Raw genomic sequence first — 17,280 nt, 5'->3', positions numbered from 1 at the left:
ACGTTGAATGGTACAATGATGTTTCTTAACAGATATTCTTGACCAGAAGATCGCCAAGCCATACTTCTTTGTCTAAAGCTGAAACTACAACAGTGTTTGTTCATTTCCCTAATATGCCTGATCTACAGTCTCTGCTCTGACAGCCATATCCTAAAACCAGTTTTTTTTCTTTTGGAACAACAACCAAGAAACCAGCTCACCCTCCTCCGTGTTCTTCGACTGAATAAAGACCCTATTGTACATGCTGGGAGTTGCAGCAATCAACATTAAATTCACAACAATTTAGTCGTACAACTGAGATTTATGACCTCTTTGACCTTCAAATGGTCAGATCAGAATACTTTGGATTTCTGATCATACAAATCAAATTGCAGCTTAAGCCTAAGAAAAGAAATAATCTCCATGACGAAAGCATTTAAATATCCTTAGAATCCCATGATACAATAGAAGTTGTGCAGAAAGCTGACTAATCTCAATTGGCTATAAGGCCACCATGCAATGCTGAGGGTGTCAGTTTGATAAGAAGTCTTTTGAAGAGCCTGCAAGCAAAACAACCCTGGTTAATACACAACAAAGGTTAGAGATTCTGAGTAACTTGCTTTTATTATGTGAAAACAGAAAAAAGAATTTATTCCTGAGATGAATTATTTCAAAATGGAAGAGTAATTTAAAGTCATTTCCATGAAACTATGGTGAAATAAGCACATAGAATCCCTACAGTGTGGAAACAGGCCCTTTGGCCCTAGCAGTCCATACTGACCCTCTGAAGAGGATCCCACCCAAACCCATTCCTCTACATTTACCTAACCTCCACATCCCTGAATAATTTAGCGTGGCCAATTCATCTGATCCGCACATCTTTGGATTGTAGGAGGAAACTGGAGCACCCGAAGGAAACTCATGCAGACGTGGGGAGAATGTGCAAACTCCACACAGACAGTCGCCTGAGGCTGGAATCGAACCCGGGTCCCTAGCACTGTGAGGCAGCAGTGCCATCCACTGAGACACCATGGTGCCCATTACACGTCAATATTGCACATCAAAACCATGGTCATTTTAATAATTTTGTGGATGGTACTGTACCTAGCCCCTTTCATACCTATCTAATGTCATCTGGATGATGTCTGATTTAATCTGAATGCTGCTGCATGATAATAAAATATTTTATGTTTTTTTCATAGAGTTTTAATGGAACAGAAATGTTTTTGGGGCTGATAATCAACAAGAAAAGTTAAGCCAATTGTTGGTGGAGGGCAATCCAATTAATTTTAAGTAAACACCAAAGACCAGGCTTCAATCCAAGGACAGTCAAAATAATGAGCCAATATATATTATTACACTCAGTTGCAGTCATGAAAACAGTCGAAGTCTGATGTGCTGATTTAAGAGACATCATACATCTTTATAGAAGTAGCCTTTCACATTTCCAAGAATTATGTGCTGTGATTTAATTTTGCTTGATACTTGCACTCTGGTTCTGAATGCATGTTTACTGAATAAAAACACACTCATGATTTATGAGTAGTAGTCTTAATAATGCTGTAAGGGCTGGCAGCGCACCTCCATTGGAATAATGTGATGTTGTTGGTACCCCAGTGGATAAAAGCCTGTGAATTTATGGGAGGGAAAGGGCTCACTCTGTATGTAAGCTACTATTTCACAAAGAGGTTGACATTTCTCACTGCAATTATTTGTTATGGGATGATGTTCAGGGCTTTTCTTCACGTTGTTAACTTTCTGGGTTGTGCATTTTAATTTGAGGTTATCAATAAGCTTTTGTTTGACAATCATGTGGACCACTGAGAAGGGAGACAAAGGAACAAAGAAAAGTGAGCAAAGCGAAAATAGACGTACAGGAGGTTGATTATGTGACTGCAACATTTTTAGCATTCTCAAGGTTTTTTGTGCAAATTTTAGTTGTGTGAAAGATTAGATTAATGTGCAAACCATTATTAAGACAAACTTTACAATATGCCAGTTCATCAAAATAATGAATAAAAAGAGGTTTTTTTGTATTCATTCATGGGGCATGGGTGGCCAGTATTTATTGCCAGTTCCTATTAACCCTTGAGAAGGTGGCGGTGAGCTGCCTTCTTCAACTGCTTCAGTCTACATGCTGTGGGTAGACCCACAGTGCCCTGAAGGAGGGACTTCCTGGATGTTGACCCGGTGAAAGTGAAGGAGCAGTAGTAGATTTCCAAAGCAAGATGGTGAGTGACTTCAAGGGTAACTTGCAGGTGTTCCCATGTATCTGCTGCCTTTGTCTTTCTGGATGGTAGAGGTTATGGGTTTGGAAAGTGCTGTCTAAGGAGCCTTCATGAATTTCTGCAGTCTATCTTGTTGGTAGTATATGGTTGCTTCTGATGTTGATGGTAAAGGGAATGAATGTTTGTGAACATGCTGTCAATCAAACAGGTGCTTTGTCCTGGATGGTGTGGAGTTTCTTGAGCATTGTTGGAGTGGTACTTATCCAGACAAGTGAGAGGTATTCTATCGCACTCCTGACTTGTGCCTATTAGATGGTGGACAGGCTTTGAGGAGTCAGGAGGTGGGTTGTTTGCCACAGGATTCCTAGTCCCTCACCTTGTCTTATCGTCACAGTATTAAATGGGCAGTCTAGTTCAGTTCAATTCACATTAGTTCCAACTGAAGTGGAACCTGTAGTCAAGTTTATATTACTCATGCTTTCAGCTGATCCTGCTTGGCAGATGGGAATGCACTGGCAGGATTATGTTAGACATGTCTTTGATTTATAATTTTTCCCAAAATTATACAGATTTCACAGCTTAAAGGCAACTACCTGCAGTGTGCTGGGTACCAGCTGTATGTTTAAATTGTTCCTTCATGCAAGCTAGGCTATCCTCAGGAATCTGTGACCTCTTTTGCTGCTAATGTTTTTGGAGAGAGTGATAAAGCATGAAGTGTAATAGTTGCCTGAGGGAAAAGTCCCTTGCTTCCACCTCTTTGAAAAACTGCTACTTACTTTTACTCAGTTTCCTATCACTCAGCCAACCACATACTTATGCCTTCACTGTCGTGTTTATTCCATAGGCTTAACCTTTGCTGACAAGTCTGTTATGTAGCACTTTTCAAATGCTTTATCTAACCAAAGTTTGTGGACTTTTGTCATTTGGATATTAGAAATGTGGACAATCAACAAAGTAAATACATTCCAAAAATACATTCTCTTGGTGTGTCATTCTACATTCTGTAGAGTGTGCTGGAAGTTACGTTAAGATCTTTAGGTCATTGTCTGGTGATGTTGGCTCATGTACTCCCTAAATGACCCATTAAAGGCACCACACAATCTAATATGTCCAAAACTCCAAAGTTCGATTTGGATGAAATCAGTATTACACCATGTGTCATTTTGCTTTTCTATCAGACTTTAAATTGCATCAGAGTTAAAATGATATAAAGTTACATTGTTTTTAGTTACTCAATTTTTCTTAGATTCCCTACAGTGTGGAAATAGACCCTTCAGCCCAACACCGATTTTCCGAAGGGTAAACCCCCACCCCAGACCCATTTCCCTATATTTAACTTTGACTAATGCACCTAACACTATGGGTAATTTAGCATGGCCAGTTCATCTGATCTGGATATTTTTGGATTGTGGGAGAAAACTGAAGCATCTGGAGGAAACCCCACAGACAGTGGCCCGAGGGTGGAATCAAACCCAGGGCCCTGGTGCTGTGAGGCTGCAGTGCTAACTACTGAGCCACTGCGCAGCCCTTATCGAAGTGCATTACAGCACATTGTCTGATATAGTACTTTACTAACCAGACCAAAATGTCCTGGCTCTGATTTTTGATTTATGTCAGGGCAGCAAATGGGGAACTTGAACTGGGTTCACTCACGATGAGAATAGATCAGCCAAGGTATGTACACCTTTTTATACCTACTGCTGGATGCTGGGTAAAGACAAGATCATGATCAGTTCTAATGCTTTCCAAAGTTGAACAGCTTATTAGAAACTTACAATGTAGACTCATGAATGTTCCAGGACTGATTGATTCCCAATTTGTACTGAATGAATGGATCTCAACTTCTCCAGCCCTGGGCCAAGGTGATGGCAGAAGGGCAGGAACAGGCATCAGAGATCAGTCCTCACAACCCAATGCCCTCACTATGAGAATTCCACAGGGAAATGTCCTAGCCCTAACTATCTTCAGGTTCCTCATCAATGGGCTTCCCCAATGATGTGGTCAGGGATGAACTAAAACTGACAATTCCACATAACATTCATGTAACATTCAGTGATACCACCCTTACCGAGTGTCCCACTATCAACATTCAATCAGCTAAACCTGAGCTAGGCCAAATGTATTGAGAAGTGCAGAGACTGCAAGCTGGATTTTTAGAATATTGGAATGAATTCATAAGATCCTCACTGCTTGCTATCTTGAGCCTAATGAAGACATCACAACTTAAGGGGAAAAGCAGACTCTTTCTTTCATGATGTCAAGAATCTGATTTTTTTTTTCATTCTTCCCACATTCTCCCAAATTTCTTGGCATTACCCATGCTGCTAAAAGAATGGTTAAATTTCGCCCTATGTCTATTGAACTAATGTAACCTGTACCTAATTCAATCATGAAATAAAGTACGTTCTGAAAAGACAACTGATTCCACTTATTTAGACTGAAAACTGGTTGCCCCTTTGACAGCATAAACTAAATAGGACCCAGGCAAGAAAAATCGGATTCTACCCACAGGTGGGTAACATGAGTTAGCTTAATGCCTGAAATAGATGGGGAGTGAGAGAGGTGAGGGATGAATTATCAATCTCAATCTTCACCTACCTCTTTAACTGAATGCAAAATATCCCATGGTACATTTTCAAATAAACAGAGTCCCAGATGTATTCTCTGAAAAACAATAATGACTTCTCCCAGTGTCATGACCAACATCTATCCCTAAACAAATGGCACCAAAGCAAATTTTCTGGCAGCTCAATTCCCTGATGGTTGGAGGACTTTGTGCGAATTAGCTGCTTCATTTTCTGATAAAAGAATAGTGACTACAAGCGTAATTTGTGGAACTGAGGATGAACATGGCACTATATCAATACAAAGTCTTTCTTACATCTAAATCATGGCATTTTTGGCCTCCGTCTATTTGATGTAGACATTAACATAGAAAACAAGTTTTAAACAGTAATAGAACTTCTTATTTTTATCATTGTAAAATTTCAACTAGGAATAAAGATGCTTTTACACTGGCCTCTGCCTTGTGTTTGTGGACACAAAGCAACAATGCTGGATTTGTAACTTTGTGAGCAATGGTTTATGAAAATAGAGCTGTACAGTATCTTTATCCTTTACTAAAAAGTAATGAAGTTTATAATCTGAATGCCAATCTCTAAAGAGAAACACCTAGATAAATCCATCCTCCATTGGTCATTCTTCTTCAGTTAAACCAAGATGATGTGACTGTGTTGTAAGTCTCATCAGAACTGGCAGTCAATTGAATAGCAGATAGTGAACCCTTATCAGGACTTTGGCGGATTCTCATTCCAAATGGTTTAAATATTATTTTTTAATATTTGTAAATGTAAATAGTTCCTTCTCTACACTTTAACACCATGTTATTTAACTGTTCCCATTCAAAACATCTTCTTATGTTAATTTAAATAACAAAATAAAGCTCAGAATGTTATTTGCTGTACGTTTGCAGCAATACTTGTCAAGAGATTAATCACTCCTGTTGATGTGTGTAGAATGCCCTGTCATCCTATCCTTTCAGTGCTCAAAAGTACATTATTATCTTGGTATGAAGAGTCACTACATTGCATTTCAATGGAAAACGCAGCGTAGCAACTAGATTGGTACCATCACTCTTCTACAAATCATTTATACAGATCAGCACCACATATGAAATACAAATAATGTTAAAAATTAGCTGTTCAGAATTAAAATTCTATAAACTATAATTTCCTGGAATTTAGAATGGTGCAGGCTAGGTGCCATTCAATGAAAACTCGGGTTTGGTTGCACATAAAGTAGGTTGCAATATATTTGTTATTTCCCATTTACATGCAACGAGCCACACACAGAGGAGCTAAAATTGTAGAGAATTAGAAGTGAGATGACAGCATCGGGCAGTTGAGATTAAAGGAGACTGTAAGAGAAATTCAAGTGCATTCAAGGTGAAGTTATGGCTGACTGAAGTGAAGACTGCACTGAGTGTTGATGAGCCATCACCTCACATATCCCTCTACTCAGCTAGAGACCAGCATCCAGAATGTTAATTATAAGTACTTTCAAATCAATTTGTTGCTATGCACATGTGGAGCAGGTGGGATTTGACTCTAGACCTTCTAGCCAAGAGTAAGGGACATTACCAGTAAGCCACAGGACCTGAGCATGTCACCTATATTAATTGACATTAAGTTCATACAAGTTGAGGGCGGTGATTGGATGGGTCCTTGAGTACAGAAATCTAATGCATAAAGGTACCATCATGGTATCCCTGCCTCTGGGCAGGAAGGTACAAAGTGTGAAGACCAACCTCAAGATGTGATGGTCTCTGAGGTGCACCACAGTACTTCCAAAAAGGATGATTTAATAGAATATAAAATTAACATACTGTATGCTTGTTAGCATCCAGCTCACAGCTAATGCCATCACCAACAGCTTTAAAGCCATGCTGTTCAATCTGATGACACTCATGTTGTTCATGTGGCCCAGACATGAACTGAGACCCATTCCACTGGAGTTTCTTGTTGGCCCAGGGCCCTGAAAGCCAACTCAGAAGTCCTAGTCCCACAATTTGATCTGTTGTTCTCACTGCTGATCTATTTGTGGAGGGGTGTTCTTTATGGGCTGCTGCTGCACACCCTCTACCTCATCCTTATCAACAATTCAGAGAGGCCATGATTTTCAATGCTGCCATCTAGAGATCTCCATTAACATCGAGGAATGGCAGTGGATGATGCAGCAGCGTAATGCAACAAGGTTGTCCATGGATTGTCAGGTCACCTGTGTTTATGAGGCCTTGAGAAGTCCATATTTCATATGCATACAGGATAGGGGAGTTGAAACATTTTATTTGCTTTTTTGAGGGGTCTTCTCATGTTCTATCTGCACTTCAATTCCACACTCCTGATTTTTGGCCAAGAGATGCAGAGAGCGATCGGTGTGTAGAGGATCTCTTTGAGGGTCTGTTCCTTGGCCTGGTGAAGGTGGCCATTAACAGGTTAAGATGATAGGACATGTTGGGGGTAATAGACCCAACCATCTACCTCTCCTCCAAGTTTACATCTAAGACAGGATAGTGCAAAGAGGGAGAACATGGTGCCTGTCAGTTTGATTCAGGCCTTCCATGAACAGTGAACACTATGGAGGATGTTATGCATTATCTTCTGCCCAAATTTTAGGTCAACTTTAAGTTTCTCTTAAAGTTTGGTCCACCATGCTCCTTTAACAGCAAATTCCTCAATTACTTTAATTAGTTTGATTTTGAAGTCAATTTGTTTGCAAAGAGTATACAGAGACACCAACATGACAATTAAATGAGATCAAGAGATAATTTATAATTGGAATGTGTCTTTGTGTGAGTAAATTTTAATAGATTATTAAGAATAGTGTCAAACGTTTTTGTATTTGTTTAATTAAAAAAGGATTAGTAACTTATCCAATTTCATTTGTCAGAGAACAGAGAACATGAACAGAAATCCCAAAGAAAACTGTACTCTTGTCTGTAATTCTGTGTGTAAATTCCTAAAAGTGGACAACTTTGCTGGACTCATAAAATATCTGAGGGTGGTCACATGATTGTATTTCCAGAAACTTCAGAACCCACAATACTGTGAAGACATTCCAACTAAAGCTGACACAAAAGGTTTGGAAATGGGTCATCTGCCTCCAGCCAGTTGTGAACAAAGGAGAACATCAAAACCCATTATGCTAAAATGTGTGCTTGTACTTCTATAACTACCTCTTCACCTCCGAATAGAATCTCTATTTGGAGAGGTCCATCTCCAAGCCATTGTCGAGTAGATGCCTACACTTCACCTGCGAGATGGAAAATGGGTTGGCCCAGTTCATTGAGGAAAATAGTATGCACACTGACCTCTGAGAAGTTATAACTCATGTGAATTAATTTGTGATGCCTCTGGATTTATCAATAACCTCTGACCTCTTCAGCCCTACCTTCTTTAATTTCCTACATTGTGTGAAGCAAAGCAATCCCCCCAACATTTTGAATGTTTCGCCTATAAGCCCTATCTTTGATTTAATCTTCAATAGATAGGATATATAGACAATGTCTTTTCCCTGGGGTCAGGGAGTCCAGAACTAGAGGGTATAGGTTTAGGGCGAGAGGGGAAAGATATAAAAGAGATCTAAGAGGCAACTTTTTCACTCAGAGGGTGGTACGTGTATGGAATGAGCTGCCAGAGGAAGTGGTGGAGACTAGTACAATTGCACCATTTAAAAGGCTCTGATTGGGTAGTTTGAAGTTTATTACTGATATCTCAGGGAACAATACAAGCTGAAGAAATCTATCATCTGGTGAAACTTGCCAAAAAGAAGCCTGTTACACTCTTGCCAGACTAAGTCAGAAGCCCTGTGGAGATAGTAATGACTTTTTCCTGAGGTGTGTGTGCTTGTAAGCACCTTTTGGGGATAAAAAGGACAGTGTGAATGTTTTCTTTTCTGGTGTTTGTTATGAAATCTTCCAAAACCTTTTTTTCATGTGTAATATCATTCACACTTTTATTTTCTTGTTCAAGAAATGCTGTATTCTGTGTTTTAAAATTAACCTTTGGTGAATATTGTTGGTAACTGACTGCCATGGTTTAAAAAGAACAAAGTTAGGATACAACAAATTTGAATGGCACACTGGGATCTGACTTGTCCTGTATTAACCTCAGCTGGGATCATAACACGGTAAAGATTGACTGCAGGAGCGAAACTCAGAAAACCTGCAAACTACCTTTGAGCCATAAACATTAGAGTTTTGGTGCAAAGCTGCATAAGTAACGCTTCCTAAATTAGCATATCCATAAAGGCTGAAATCCAATTACTTCCAATCAAAAGGAACAAAAGATTCTGAGATGATGTTCAATGGTTCGCTGAGAATTATAAATTATTGAACTACATTGTCAGCACTATCCATGCTTTTCGTTTTAAATTGAAGCACTATTTAAATAATGCCTGGAGTTACAAATTATTCAAAAAAATCAATATTTCCACCAAGTGTTAAAAATGAATATTATGGTAAGAATCAGCATCTTTAAATTACAATCTTGCATGAATAAAGGTTGTGAACAAAAGATTCAAAAAAGAATTAATTTATCTTAAAAAGATCATCAAGTGAGTTTAGAAATTCAGAAAAGTCTACTAACTTCTGAAATTGTTGCACAGCCATGGATTTATACAGATGAGGATAGTTAAATATTGTGCCAGTTTATAATTAGTACATGCACTGGAAATTGTGTGATGTAATGTGACTTGCATGTAGTCGCACAGATTGACTGCCTCAAATTGCACTGATTAATTATAAAACTGTGTGTTCTCAACACAAAAGTTGACTTGTATCCCACTAGTGACGTACAGACATGAATGGGGTAGAATTGCAAACTTTTCAATTTTAAAGGAAAATGAAATTTAGATTTTGAATAAAGTCATCAGAATTGTTGATTAGTCAATTTCTGAGGATGGACTTTCTTTCTTTCAAGCTAGATAATGGTTTTGCTTTTATGTTTAAGGATTAGTTGACCTGGAACATTCAATGCCTGTATTCCCAAAGCTAATATTAATGACCAAAGAGTTCCAGATACTGAATATACTGAGTGGCCCTGGTTATCAATTCTCCAGTGACCATCCTGCCATCACTCCTTCATCATTATCATTGCTTCAATTCCAAGATGTCCAATTGTCTGATGAATTGCTTTTTGCTCTTTAGCCCAATTGCAGATTAATGATCTTTAATCTGTAATGCCTCTTAAAGATATTTATCTTTCTCCTGGGTGAACTTTCTCTGCTCCTTGTACAAGTGAATGCAAGATTCCCTGAGCATCAGCATTTAGAATTGGAATTTTCTTAAAATCTTCAGCCTTTGGGACAGTAAAAGGTGTTTGCTTACATAACCAACAGATTGTAAATCAGAATGAAGTGAGGTGTTAGGATGAAGTGGCAAATGGTTAAGTACAGTCAGTTATGCTATAACGCGGTAGTTCCATTCTTTTGTAATTCTATGTTATAAAAACATTGTGTAATAGCAGCTCTATTTAAACTAATGGGGCAAGAATTGCGTTATAACCAATACACACTTTAAAAGTGTGCGCTTTAGAAATAGTGTCCCCAATTCATCAATTGTGTTACAGCGAATTCGCATTAACAAACCGCATGTTAGGGCAGAATGACCTGTATACAGTTACAATGTTTTTAGCCCCGCTACAATCTACGGGTTTATCAATGGCCAGTCCAGTAATAGCATTCACTGTTTCTTCTGTGGGTTTAGGATGCGCCTGTTAACTCCTGCTACCTCCAACTGCATGTCATTTTGTCTCACATGGTATGCAAACTGTTCCGCGGATTGGCTGCTGTGGCTGAATAGTTGTCAGTGCATACAACCTCTGAGAAGTGGGTGTGAGGCACACAGCTATGTTTAGTGTGTGAAGGTGAGGTGAAAAATAGGAATGGTAGTTCTGAGCCTTGGTTGATATTAAAGCCAGGCACGTCAAGATGCGGTGGTGATTTGAGCAATGCCTGAAGCTGGCAGTATACATTGCAGGATTATGGTCCCTTCTGATACTTGTATCACTCTCCTTCAATCCCTACCTCCTGGTTTTGACCTTGCTGCCAGGGGGAGCAGTGTCCACTCAAAGAAAGTCCATCCTTATTTTGTACATCTACAAACATCATCTGTTCTCCGGTAAACAAATGAAGCCTATCCCATTCTTTTCCTCACAAATGCAATTTTCAAGCCCTAGCAACATTGTAAATCTCCTCTGTTCTGTCTCCAGAGCAGTTGTGTACTTCCTGTAATGTGGTGACTGCACTGCATACAAAATTCCAACTGTAGCCTAAATGTTTTTGTGGATCCAGCATTACATTCCTGATCGGTATTTCATATCTTGTCCAACAAAGGAAAGCATCTCATATGCCTACTAGACCATCTTATCTGTGTGTCCTGCTATCTTCAATGACCTGTGAATAAGCAGCATGTATTGATTGTAACAAGGTCAGCCAGGTGGACCTCAGAGAATAGGAGTTCCCTGACTGGGGCTGTTAATTTGGTTCAATCAAGTTGCCCTGGCTGACAGATATAAGCAGGCATGTCAGACATCCTGTTCCCTCTGAGAACTGCTCTGAGGAAGGTGAATCAGTGTCAAAGACTTTCCAAATGTAAATAAAGGGTGACTTGGTGACCAGCCTCTGTGAAGTTATATAGGTATAGAATCCCCACAATGTGGAAACAGGCCTTTCAGCCCAAGAAGTCCACACTGACCCTCCAAAGACTAACCCACGCAGACCCATTCCCCTATATTTACTCCAGACTAATGCACCTAACTTACACATCCCTGAACACTATGGGCAATTTAGCATGGCCAATTTACCTGACCTGCACATCTTTGGATTGTGGGAGGAAACCAGAGCACCTGGAGGAAACCCACAGGGAGAATGTGCAAACTCCACACAGGCAATCACCCAAGGCAGGATCGAACCCAGGTCCCTGGTGCTGTGAGGTAACAGCACTAACCACTGAGCCACCGTGTCATTATTTCACAGCCAAAGGACTCTCAACTGCAATGCATGTTATCTGCAAATTTTCCAAACAAGTTCCCACAATTAAGTCCAAATCATGAATACAATTTTGGTCTCCCTCCTATAGGAAGGATGCTGTGAAAATTGAAAGTATTCAGAAACGATTGACAAGGATGTTGCCAGGGTTGCAGGGTTTGAGCTGTACGGAGAGGCTGAATAGTCTGCGGCTGTTTTCCCTGGAGAGTCGGAGGCTGAGGGGTGACCTTATAGAGGTTTATAAAATCATAAGGGGCATGGATAGGGTGAAGAGCTAAGGTATTTTCCCTGGGGTGGGGGTCCAAAACTAGAGGGCATAGGTTTAAGGTAAGAGGGGGAAAAGATTTAAATAGGACCCAAGGGGCAACTTTTTTATGCAGAAAGTGGTATGTTTATGGAATGAGCTACCAGAGGAAGTGATGGAGGCTGGTACAATTACAGTGTTTAAAAGGCATCTAGACGGGTATATGAATAGGAAGGGTTTAGAGAGATATGAGCCAAGTGCTGGCAAATGGAAATAGATTCATTTAGGCTACCTGGTCAGCATGGACGAGTTGGACCAAACGGTCTGTTTCCGTGCTGTACACGTCTATGACTCTATAACTCTGTATATGAGAAAGAGCAAGGGACTTAGCAATGAACCTTGTGGAACACCTCTGGAAACTGCTTTACATTCACAAAAACGTTTCCAGTAACCGCTAAATTTGGATCACACTCACCGCATTTCCGTGAACCCATGACCTCTTACTTAGCTGACCAGCCTGTCATGTGGGAACTTGTCAAATGCCTTATGAAAATTCAACAACACTACCCTCATCAATTCACTATTCCCAAAAATTCAATTAGTTTAGTGAGACATAACGTTACCTTAAGAAAGCAGCTGACTATGTTCCTAATTAATTTGTACCTCACTAAGTAACAATTTATCCTTTCGGTCAGAATTGATCCTAATAATTTGCCAAAATCCAAAGTCAGACAGACTGGTCAATAATTATTTGACACATCCCTCACTCCCTTTTTAAACAATCGTGCAATGTTCATCGAACTCAAGTTTCTGGTACCTCATCTATATCAACTAAAGATTGGAAAATGATCCGAAAGCATCCACTGTTTGCTCTCTGACTTTCTCTAACAACCTGGAGTACAATGTATCTAGCTCTGCTCATTTACCTACCTTTAAGGATGTCAGGCCCTTCAGTACTTTTTTCTTGCATTATGCTTATGGTATCTAATGTTGCACTTTGCTCTTCTTCAACTAGAATATCTACATCATCCCTGTGCGTTGTTAAGATTAAGACAAAGCATTTGTTATAACTCTGGCTTGCATCTTCTATATCCATACACAGGTTTTAAGCCTTACTGGTCCCCTGGTTATCCTCTTGCTCTAAATGTCCTAATGTAATACCTTTGGGATTCCTTGATTTTACATAGCAATATGTTTTTCATATCCTTTCTTTGTCTACCTAATTTTCTTTCTTACCTCACTGTTGTTCTTTCTGTACTTTGAGAGGCTTTCAACGGCATAATGTTTTATTGTGACCGAGATAAGTTGTTCCAGAAATATAGCTGCACCTTTTCTATTCCTGGGTTCACCCCGTATGATCTGATTTGATGATTCCTTTAATATTGCCTCCCACCTTACAGCTGAAAGTTAGTTTTTAACCAATAATGTTACACCCCCAATCACTTCTAAAAAATATCTTTAATGAACCTGCACAAAGATATTATAACACACTTCCAGGGCAGGTAAGTTTTGCTTCTTCACTGTCTGGCCCAGAGGCAGGGACACTACAACTGCAGCCCAAGATCCATTCCTATCTATTTTATCCTTTCATTCTGCAAGCAATTTAGCTGAGCAAACCAGCTGAAATCAGGAAGATTGGTGATTCAGGGTGAAGTATGCTGAGTTTAAAAGTGAAGAGGTGGCCACAAAAAAGTTAAGGAGACGGGAAAACCATGCATCAACCACCTAACTTATTGTTATCAGTGTAGCAAGAGCAAAACAGTCGTGAAAATTGTCCTGCTATAAAGACTGAATGGCATCTTTGCAAGAAGCAGGTCACTTCCAAGTTGTTTGCTACAATAAGAAACGTGTACAGAATAAGCCAAAAGAGAAGTCCTCAAAAATGGCTACATCTGAGCAATACCTTTGAGAAATGTTTCCTCTGAGAGATCCCAGGGGAAAGCAGAAAGTTGGACTACTATCCTTGTTATTGACTCATTATTGACTTTCGGCGGGATGTTACTCATGCTCTCCTACGCATTAACAGCACAGAAGTGGAATGAGTGGAGAGTATCAAGCTCCTGTGAGTAGTCATCCATAACAAGCTTTCTTGGACTCTTCATGTGGTCGCACTGGTTACAAAGGCTCAACAACATCTTTTCTTCCTCAGACAGCTGAGGAAATTAAGCATGACGATAAATACCCTTTCCAACTTTTATAGGTGCGCCATTGAGAGCATTCTGTCTGGATGTATCACTACCTGGTATAGCAAATGTACCATTCAAGATCGGAGACAGTTACAGAGAGTGATGAACTGGGCCCAGACAATGCCAAAGGCCAACCTCCCATCTATAGAATCCATTTACCGGGCCCGCTGTCAAGAATAGGCCCATTCTTAAAGATCCATCCCACCCTGGCAATGTTTTTCTATAACTTCTACCATCGGGGAGAAGGTACAGAAGCCTGAACACACGCACCAGCCAGTTTTGAAACAGTTTGTACCCTACTGTTGTTAGAATACTGAATGAACTTACAAACTCTTAACATTTGCCTGTACCTGTGTTTTGTTTTTGCTGCTGTTTACCTATTATTTACTAACTATGCTACCTAGCTATGTGATCCGCATGTATTTCTTGCAAGACAAAGCTTGTCACTGTGCCTCAGTACACGTGACAATAAATTCAATTCAATTCAATTCACTTAAGGGAAACAAAACTTGCTTTAAATCAGACACAGGCACAGCAATTTTGTTTTTTCTGATACTGATCTGTGGTTGGAAAAAAGCTGTCATCACCTACATGGGCTAGTTGGCGTAGATCTCAAAGTTCATAGAATCCCTACAGTGCAAAAAGAGGTTAGAGGACAACTGAAGGCAATTTTTCAATGTATACAGAGAGAGATCACTGAAACCTTTTATCTGAACCTAAACCAGAGTTGTTCATTCTTAAGCAGGAGAGCCTGTACTGACTTACATTGAATTTGCAGAGTAAGTGGAATGGAAATCTGGGAAGATTAGCCTAAATATCACAGCTGAGTTTTTGCAATTGTTCACAGAACTAAGAAAGCCAAAGACAGATAACACAACATTCTATATTCTGAAACAAAACTCACATGTCTGTTTATACCTTGAAAATGTCCTCATCCACTGCTGTCCCGGTAATGAGATGGTGTCAGTGCCAAAACCCTAATGGATATAACAAAACATACTGAACAAAGCAATTGAACACTAAATTCATCCAATGTCACCCCTGGTCAAAAGCTTAGCTGCATTGAGAAAGAATTCAATCTTCACAAAGCTAGGTGCAAATAATGGTTTTGGTAACTATCCCTCAATGAAGAATCGAAGATTGTCAAAGCCTTAACTACAATGTTTGGAAGCTTTAGTTCTGACAGGTTACCTTTCAGCATCACATCAGCACCAAATATTTTCCAGATAACAATGATAATATCAAGGAGGACTGGACTGAACATTATGTCACATGAATGATGTTCTCACCCATGGATCCATGCTTCAATGCCTTTGGGAAGCAAGACTTAGACTCAGCAACAAAAGTGAATCCTCACAGCTGCCTGTCAAGTTCCTTGGGTACATTGTGAGTGCATGCAGTGTCAGAGTTAACCCACAGCTGAGAAGGGAAACCAAGGAGGTTCCAGCTCCTTGAAATGTGACTGAGCTCCAGAGATTCACAGGGACACTAAAGCAAGTTGGCAAGCTCCTTCTCAACCTGGCTGTCAGCAATAAGCCATGACATCAGCTGTTTGGAGGGGAAACAGGAAATGGTATTGGAGAAAGCATCACTGATGTCTTTCTATGAAATCAACAAGATGTTGATATCGCCTAATATCATTGCTGTATATGCATCGTCTACTGAATTTGGAGCTGTATTCCTTCAGGTACAGACAGATGAAAATATAGACTAGTTTACTACACATCACATTCACTGTCAGAGACATACTGGATTTTTAGGGGGGTTGACAGGGTAAGTGCTGGGAGGATGTTACCCCCCATGGGTGAGCCAAGGAACAGAGAGCATAGTCTCAAATAAAAGATTGCTCATTTAAGTTTGAGATGAGGAGGAATTTCAGAGGGTTGTCAGTCTTTGTAACTCCTTGCCCCAGGGAGCTGTGATAAGGCTAAGATAGACAGTAGCTTAAAAATGTGTTGCTGGAAAAGCGCAGCAGGTCAGGCAGCATCAAAGGAGAAGGAGAATCGACATTTCGGGCATAAGCCCGAAGAAGGGCTTATGCCCGAAACGTCGATTCTCCTTCTCCTTTGATGCTGCCTGACCTGCTGCGCTTTTCCAGCAACACATTTTTAAGCTCTGATCTCCGGCATCTGCAGTCCTCACTTTCTCCTAAGATAGACAGTAGAGGAACCAAGGGTTACAGGGAAAAGGCAGGAAGGTGGATGTGAGGAATGTTCCTTTAGCAATGGTCCTGTTCAATAGCGGAGCAGGCTTGCAGGACTGAATGGCCTACTCCTGTTCCTACTTCTTCAGCCCTTATGGTCTTACATCCTGGGGTAGTGAAAGAAGTATTAGCTGCTGCTTGGGCTTGTGAAAATTTGCAGATTATGTTCCTCAGCTCCACTTCAAGGTACAGACAGAGCAAAACCATATAGAGACAGTTTTAAATTGTAAGGAGAATCTCACACAATAAAACAGAGTTTTCCAATGACTACTGCAAAGAGTTTGCAGCACTAAGTGGATTTGGCCTCACTACCAGCTTGCCAAGATAGATTCAAGCCAATGGTGAAGCTGAAAGATAGGTCTGTACAATGAAAACATTGCTGAAGAAGAATTATGACATTTCAGCTTGCACTTCTGAGCTATCATTGGACACGAATCCAAACTGGTTCAGTTCCATGGGGAGTAGGCCAATCCACATGGGATGGAGATGGAAAACTCTCCTTATTTATCAGTTTACTAGAGAGCAAGAATCAAAGATCAGTCTGACAATATCCATTTGTTATCCCTCTCTTGTTATCATTTCCTGCCCTCATGGTGTCCTATTCTGGCAGAAAACAATCTGAAGAAGATTGAGTGGTTTAACTCACAATCATGGACTTCAAACCCATAGCTATCTGGCCATGGAACAAATGTCAGTCATAGCCACTGAAATGACTGGCTGCTGAAGTACAAGTAAGAGGTGAAAGCTAATTTGGTCAAGGCCTTATAACAGCTTTAAGGAGGGTATCACTATTCCTCATATGGAAAGGAATAAAACTTTCACAGCAGAACACAATTCAGGCTTTATTGCAGTAATCCATCACTAACACATCATAATACAGCAAAACCCTGATAA

This window comes from Chiloscyllium plagiosum, unplaced genomic scaffold (assembly GCF_037043375.1).
Source record: "Chiloscyllium plagiosum isolate Xiang-an unplaced genomic scaffold, Cpla_swu_hap1 HiC_scaffold_12, whole genome shotgun sequence".
Taxonomy (NCBI): domain Eukaryota; kingdom Metazoa; phylum Chordata; class Chondrichthyes; order Orectolobiformes; family Hemiscylliidae; genus Chiloscyllium; species Chiloscyllium plagiosum.
Note: the sequence above shows the minus strand (reverse complement) of the source record.